Source organism: Podarcis muralis, chromosome 3 (assembly GCF_964188315.1).
Source record: "Podarcis muralis chromosome 3, rPodMur119.hap1.1, whole genome shotgun sequence".
Lineage (NCBI taxonomy): Eukaryota > Metazoa > Chordata > Lepidosauria > Squamata > Lacertidae > Podarcis > Podarcis muralis.
Window position 1 is genome coordinate 39,393,285 of NC_135657.1, and position 8,254 is coordinate 39,401,538.

Genomic DNA, 8,254 nt, shown 5'->3' on the forward strand with positions numbered 1-8,254 from the left:
TTTCCCTTGCCAGTGCACAATTAGGAGCATACTTTAAGGCTCTCAATTGTGCACAGGCAGCCACATCACTACCTGCCACACACCTGATGGCACATATTATGTTAGTTGGACAAGATTTGGGGAAAATAGTCTTGCAGACCAAATTTGAACCCGTCAGACCACATTTGGTCCAGGGGCTGGAGGTTCCCCATTCCTGATTTGCAAAGTATCATCTGAAGTCAATGCTTCCCCCCCCCCAAAAAAAAATGTTTAGGGGTATTCTCATTTTTCTACTCATATTGAAATACTGCCCCTCAATGAGGCCATATTTACATTCACAAAATGTTTAGGGGTATGCGTACCCCCAGAAGAAAAGCACTGGCCGAAGCTATCTAGGAATTACCCATACAGATTAGACTTCTTTCATAAGAATTTCCTTGCTGAAGCAAACCAACATCAGCCTAATCTAGCAATCTATAGTAACTAGCCAGGTGCTCTGCAAGCTAATAAGTTAGACATGATGGCCACAAATATACCTTTCAGACGCTCTTGCCAGAGAAAATCAAGAGGGCTATTTGCAGGAGAGGGACCAGTTCCTCTCTTCCTTGCCTATTCACATAGCCTTTGACTGCCACATTATCCATCTCAATCCCTTTATACTCTCCCCTAAGTGGGAAAAGTATAACAGATTTTGCTACGTTTTATGATTTTTAAGACTGATCATTGATAGAGAACATGCTTTGCAAATTGCAGGCAGGCAGTCTTGAGTTCAATCCCTGGCATTTAAAGGTAACCCTGGAGAGGCAATGCCACTCGCTGTAGTCAATAATGAGCTAGGCAGGCCAATTATTGGACTCTGCATAAAGCAGCCTCCCATATTCCTTTCATCCCACATCTTCTACTCTCTGGAAGAGAAGCACATGTTAGGCTTATGCAGGACACTCAGGAAATGCACAGGCAGCCCCTAATGCAACACATAACCCCTTTTGTTTCATTCAAGAAATCTGTTCCAAGCAAGGTGGTCTTCATAGTATTCCTGGCTTAGGGAAATCATTTCTTTGACCCAGAAATCCAGTGTCCTCCAAGTGCCGAGTGACTTCCTGTATCATTCGGTAAAAGGGACCTGTGACTTCCACACCATGGTCACATAGGTCTCTGGGTATACTTTCATGAGGCATTGTAAGACAGGCTTGTTTGTCTCCACTGAGGGTGTATTTGGGTGATGGATCATAGAGTTTCTGCAATTAGCAGGGTTGCTGGCAGGGTAGGGGGAAAGAGGAAGAACACTAACCTTGGAATGTACTGCTTTCTATATCCCAGTGCTAGAATGTCTCCTGCCCTTAAGGAAAGGCAATTCAGTGCTTACATTCAACTTCCTATTCTTCTCAAGGCAAGGAAGACTTCTAGGTCAAGCCTTCTCTGGTACAACTCCATCCTAGTTTACCTCTATCTCCTGTATAGTGATGAGGAATGGATACTAATACTAATCCCCTCTAACGTACTTTCCCTCACATTATTCTTGAATTTGGTTTGTTTGGGATATTTTCTCATAGCTGAATTGTAAGCGGAAGTGTCACTTTTTTCCTCTTCAAAATGAAGCAGTTGGCAGAGATCTTTCCATTCTAGCATTTAGAACAGTATATACTAACCTATGGTCCTCTAGATTTTGTTGGCCTCCATCTCCCATTAGACACAGCTACAATGACCAGGGATTATGTGAGTCATTGGTGCTCACCAACGGTACCTAGATGCCAGGGGTATAACAGCTTCTTGATACAGATTAGTTGGGTAGTTTCCCATCCTTTTGGTGAAAACAAGCAAATTACATTACTTATACAAATGATCATTTTAACTCCTCTCGCAGATCTTGGTAGACGGTGTCCATTTTGTTTGACAGCCTTGTGGTTCTGTTATACTGCAATCAATTTATTTTTTGGAAAACAAAGAGATTTCAGCTAAATTTGTGTGTACGTAGACAACACTAATCCATTTCAGAAACCAAATCCATTTCTACTGTATCCACAAATTGTGCATATTTAATTTAATCCTGTTTATATGCCAAGAAAAACCACAAACTCTTATTTATGAGCCCTGCTGGTCCAACTGGCAGACAAAGCTGTGTCAGCGCAGATGACACAGTCTAAAGCCACAAATTTCCTCTTTCATTACTTCACTTAAATCTGTATCCACAACAAATGCAATTCTGCAAGACAGATGTGCAGTGCTGAGAGTCACAAACAACTACGGAGAAGCCTCTCACTTTCTCCAGCTTCTCTCAGGTCATGGCCATTCAATACATTGTCCATTCACTCTTGCCTATCACTGAAATATCAAATAATATCATCTTTCCCTTTTATTTCACATACTGTATCTTACTACCTTCCTTAGCTAGACTTCTTGTTCACAATCAATCACTTATGCCAGCATCCATGAGACTACACACTGTCACCTGTTTCTTGTAACCCGTCTTGAGACTCGTTAGATTTAAAGGCTGGATATAAATCTTCAAAACAAATAACCATAAATAAACATAAATAACCTAGAATAACTCTCAGTCTGGAGCTGTATTCACTGAAGATTTCCAATTCCTATAAGGACGGCAGAAACAAGTTTTATCATCACAAATAATGGGAATAAAGATAAAGTTAAATTACACTACATGAATTTCACTCTCACCTGCTCCAGCAGCTCCTTTTAGTACTATGTACTAATCTCCACTGTTTCCATCCTTTGTCCCTCAGGCAGGCGATTTCTCCTCCAGCAGTAAGTTTCAGTCTTACTTATTCCCCCCTCTGTTGTGCACACAGTACGGGTAAGAAATCACTGCCCCAAGAGTAGATCTAAATCAATTCTTAAATCCGCACCTACTGTATTAATATCCATTCTCAATTCCCCCAACTCCTGCTCCAATTGTCCCCCAAAAGCCAGCTCCCCCGTGGCTCACTTATATCAAACTTTCAGCCCCAAGAGAGCCCACCGCTCCGCTTCACCCCCAGACCTAGCCGGCTTGCCCACTCCCTGCAACTCAGCCGCGATCCCGACGGAGGACGCAGGTCAGCCCCGCCCGCCGGTACCCGCTGCTGCTGCTGCCTACGGACGACCCCGCATCAGCCCAGGGCCAAGAGGCGGCTGGCGACCCGGCCCCAACCACGGGCGCCCCGTGGTCCCACCGAGGGGCTCCGGATCTCAGCAACAGGCTCCCCGCTTCGGATCCGCGCCTCCCCCTACCCGGGCCCAACCCCGCGCTCCGGCTTCCCTGGGGAAACCCCCGTAACTTTGAGGCCGGTTCCGAGCCGGTTGGAAAGCGCCCTTTGCCCGCCGCAAAACTTTGCCCCCCGCCCCTCTCAGCCGGGACCCGCGCGCTCGGCTCAGGCCGCCATTTTGCCGCGGGGCATGCCGGGTAATCCGGCGGAATCCCCACGTACCGGCGCGCTTGCATCATCATCAAACCGAGAGCGAAGGAGCGGGTGGGATGATATTGAGAGAGGGAGAGAGCGCGCCGGGCGTCGGGAGGGTTACCATGACAGCGGGGAAAGTGGAGGATGGGGAAAGGTAGGCGGCGACCTTAGGAAATAAAACACGAAGAAGAAAAAACAAGTTTTGCTATGGGTGGAATCGGGCGGGGCGAGTCTTGAGGCAAACTGTAGGCTTCTCAACACATTTAAATGATTTTTTTGTGTTTTAGTTGAGGTGGTGATATAGTCAATAATAAATGCTTTTTTATTTATGGCGGCTCTACATGTCACGCATTACTTCTGCAGCGCAATATTTTTTTTTTTGCATCATACTTTTTTATTGAGATTATACAAAAAGAAAAAACACGGACAAAGAAAAAGGAGAGAAGGTAACAATAAGAATACATATAAATACTCAAAGTCCAACCTAAGTGTATCTTATAATACATTAACATATAGAGTATACTTTGTTTACTTAAATTATTATTTCCCTTCCCAGCGCAATATTTAATAAGCTAGTTAAGTCTAAATGAATTAGGTACTCCTTCGGTGAGAGGGCTTAAGGGCGCAGTCCTGCTTACCTCATGTTAAGTCCTATTGAACTCAATGGTGCTTGCTTCGTATTAGGAGGCATAGGATTGCATTGTAAGGCTACAGCATCAGGCTGCAATCCTCTGCACGCTTGGGAATAATACTGAAGTGTGTTTACTTGGAAGTGGTGTGGAACGTACGTCCAAGTAAACAGCTGGATCACTTTGTTGAATTTGCAGCGCGCTTTAATTTATTCATTTATTTATTTAAACAGTTATATGCTGTCCTTAAACAAAACATGACCAAGGCAGTATACATTATAACTGTACTTTAATTATAATTTATAATTGTTGTTGTTGTTGTTTAGTCGTTTAGTCGTGTCCGACTCTTCGTGACCCCATGGACCAGAGCACGCCAGGCACTCCTGTCTTCCACCGCCTCCCGCAGTTTGGTCAGGCTCATGTTTGTAGCTTCAAGAACACTATCCAACCATCTCATCCTCTGTCGTCCCCTTCTCCTTGTGCCCTCCATCTTTCCCAACATCAGGGTCTTTTCCAGGGAGTCTTCTCTTCTCATGAGGTGGCCAAAGTATTGGAGCCTCAACTTCACGATCTGTCCTTCCAGTGAGCACTCAGGTCTGATTTCCTTAAGAATGGATGCGTTTGATCTTCTTGCAGTCCATGGGACTCTCAAGAGTCTCCTCCAGCACCATAATTCAAAAGCATCATTAATATAAATATAATGTAAATATAATTATAATTTAAAACACACTGCACCCAACAATAATATAAAAATTAGATAACTGCTCAATCTAAGGATCAATAACATCTGGTATTAAAATATCAGGGAATGTCAAAAGACCACAGTAAACCAATGAAGTATCAATACTGGCTAGCTAACCTATTTCTTTCTTTCCTGCAAACTGGGGATAACATTTCATGCTATTGATCAAGAAGACTGTAGTCCACAATATATCCTGCCACAATACACAGGTTAGTCTTTTGAAATGCAATAATGAACTTCTGCCTGCATCGTTTCCCATCAAGTAATTTTTGTCTACAGCCTGAAAAGTTTTCTGAAGAAGGGTCTCTGAACAACCAAAAGGATCTACAGAGCCTTGCCAATTGCCCTGGGGGAAGATTACCAAACCAGGACCATAATCACATGTCAGGAGCATCCTTCAGGAGAACCCACATGAATGTAATTCTGACAGAATAAAGTAATTCAGGGGGTTGTTTCAAATGACACTAAAATCACCTGCAATAACAAACTGAGCAATACTGCAATCTGACTTGGAAATTATGTGTGCCTATTCAGTCCTATGCATACCTATTCAGAAGTAAGTATAATGGAGTTCAATAGGGAACTCATAGGTAAGTATGTATAAGATTGCCAACGGAGTCGTGCAAGTACAGCACCCATTTAGCAAATTAGCCTCCTGAGGTCTATGAACCACTTGCAACAAAATCTGAAATTCCAAGCAGAGGCTCCTCATCAGAATACTAATTTTCTAGGGCTTCTGCCATAAACTGCTGGAACCTCCCTGCTTTGTCTCCAAAATCCTGAAGTGACCTCTAAGCATGCATTTTGCTAATACTCATCTTACTGCTCAACTGTTCTTACTGTGAAGGACGTCTGCATTGGACAAAGAATTGTACATTTTACCATATGTAAAATTGCAAGATCATTTAAAAAATTGGGAAATGATATACAATGAATTGAAAAAAATGTTTGAAACAAGTTCTGTTAAAAAATCAGAAGCTTTTCTGTTAGGTTTTTAAGGACAAGACTTGCCGGAGGAAAAACAGACATTATTTATTTATGCTACAACAGCAGCAAGAATCTTAATAACACAAAATTGGAAGACTGGAGAAGTACCATCAAAAGAACAGTGGCAAGAAAAGCTGATGAACTATGCAGAGTTAGCAAAGTTAACGGATAAACTGTGTGAAAAGGACAATAGTGACTTTGAAAAGGAATGAGAACCTTTTACAACTTGTTTGCAGAAACAACAACAAAAATGGACTCGTTGGCAGGATTTAAATAAACATTTTCAACTTTATTTACAGAGAACAAGAAATATAGCAGGTGACAACATAATATTATGTACAAACAGCAGAATGTAACATTTGCTGTAATAAACCAGAAATAGAAGTTGGGGAAAGTCAACAGGGAGGGGGGAAACTGGAAAATGAATGTTAAGCAATGATATTGGATATTTGTTATGAGAAAAGAAAATCATATATAGTATATATACATATATATATGTGTGTGTGTGTGTGTGTGTGTGTGTGTGTATATAAAGAATTGTCTATTATTAGCTTTGAGAGGTGGGAGGTGGAGATAAATTGAAGTACAGTTTATGGCAGGACCTTGCAAGCAATGGTGAAAGGGGTGGGGCTGTGGGTTAAACCACAGAGCCTAGGACTTGCCGGTCGGCAGTTCGAATCCCCACGACGGGGTGAGCTCCCGTTGCTTGGTCCCTGCTCCTGCCAACCCAGCAGTTCGAAAGCACGTCAAAGTGCAAGTAGATAAATAGGCACCGCTCCGGCGGGAAGGTAAACGGCGTTTCCATGCACTGCTCTGGTTCGCCAAAAGCGGCTTAGTCATGCTGGCCACATGACCCGGAAATTGTACGCCGGCTCCCTCGGCCAATAAAGTGAGATGAGCGTCGCAACCCCAGAGTCAGTCATGACTGGACCCAATGGTCGGGTCCCTTTATCTTTACCTTTAATAAATCATTAAGAAAGGAAAAACAAAAGGGGGAAAAGTATATTTTATAATGAGGATGCTTGTGAATCTAGCAGCTGGTTTCAGCTCCTCCACAGTGTCCATGTACTTGTATGTATACATTGTTGGCTGGCTGCTACAAACCCCAGACTTCTTTAACAGAGTTGGGAGAGGAGATGGCCCAGTGAATAAATCTTTGAATACTTCACTAAGCTCAGTAATGAATGCAAGGGGGGGGTGAGGAATTATCTCCAACCCTATAGTGGTTTGCTGCCTGTCCATTTCTCTCACTAAAATGATCAGGCAAACATTTAGCTGTACAAATGTACTGAAAGGAGAGAGTTCTGTGGATGGGGACTTGTACAGACAGGAGAGTACAAGGTAGTTATTGTAAGAATGGAACTGGACCTCTTCTCCCTTGTTATGTAACTAGTTTCCAATAACCCTCTTCTGACTCTGTACCAGCCTAGTCCTAAGTACATCCAAGCCCATTCATTTCAAAGGCACTCCTGACTTTACATAGGATGGGGCTCTGCGGGCAATATCTGAGGACAAAGCATAACTAGTTTCTATGGTAACAGGTACAGAACCACAAACAAAGGATTCTTCTAAACTGGCTGTGGGACTAGGCAGAAAGGAAAAGGTGTGGGTGGAGAATGGAATAAACCATATTAGAAAAAGACAAGAGGGTGGGTGTTTCTGAAATATAAGATAGGATGGTGGCTAGTATACCTTTGGTATCAAGGTCTATTGAAGGTATCTCTGAGCAACTCTGTGGATTGTTCTCAATACTGTACAGTACTCATGATTATTTGAGTCCTATACCACAATGCGGACCGTATCCTGTTTGCTGTTTATTAGTACTCATTATATCTGTGTTCCACCTTTCTTCCAAAATCTTCTGGACAAAATGCAAAGGGTTATTTTCTCCCATTTCCACACCCTTAAAACTCTTGTGTGAAGCAGGTCAGGCTGAGATTTCACTGGCTTAAAGTCAAGTGGCTTGATGGTGATCAGGGATTTGAACCCAGCTCTCTACAGTCCAATCCCAGCCCTAGCTGCTGTATCCAACTGACTCTCTGTGAATTAGTCTCCAGCATCAGAAGCACTATGTTTCTGAATGCCAGTTGCTAGGGTTCAAGAAGCAGGAGAGTAATGTTAAACTCAGGTTTTGCTTGTGGACTTCAAATAGATAGATCTCTGCTTGGCCAATTGTGAGACAAAGGACCAGGAAGAGATCATATTCAGACCCTGCTGGACTCTTCTGCATTCCTATAATCAGTGTACACACTTCTTTATTAAATTAATTGTACAAAATGGAGGTATGGTAGGTGTCTATGAAGATAACTTGCTGCTTATTTAATGATGCTTAAAACTCCTTTAGGGACGCGGGTGGCGCTGTGGGTTAAAGCCTCAGCGCCTAGGACTTGCCGATCGAAAGGTCGGCGGTTCGAATCCCCGCGGCGGGGTGCGCTCCCGTTGCTCGGTCCCAGTGCCTGCCAACCTAGCAGTTCGAAAGCACACCAGTGCAAGTAGATAAATAGGGACCGCTTACTAGC

At 43.1% G+C, this 8,254-nt stretch overlaps 1 protein-coding gene across 5 annotated transcripts in view; it reads right to left on the bottom strand.

The window, feature by feature from the left end:
- TJAP1 (tight junction associated protein 1) overlaps window positions 1–3,374 on the bottom strand; it is a 42,211-nt gene extending 38,837 nt beyond the window's left edge. For 2 of the 5 annotated variants that reach the window (XM_077925672.1, XM_077925671.1), the window contains exon 1: window positions 2,656–3,374. The gene's annotated coding sequence lies outside the window, so the exon portion shown is untranslated. Of the gene's footprint in view, window positions 1–1,628; window positions 1,844–2,655 lie in introns of those variants that run through there. The other 3 variants (XM_077925673.1, XM_028724316.2, XM_077925676.1) reach the window with 3 other exon arrangements.
- Between the last annotated feature and the right edge of the window lie 4,880 nt (window positions 3,375–8,254).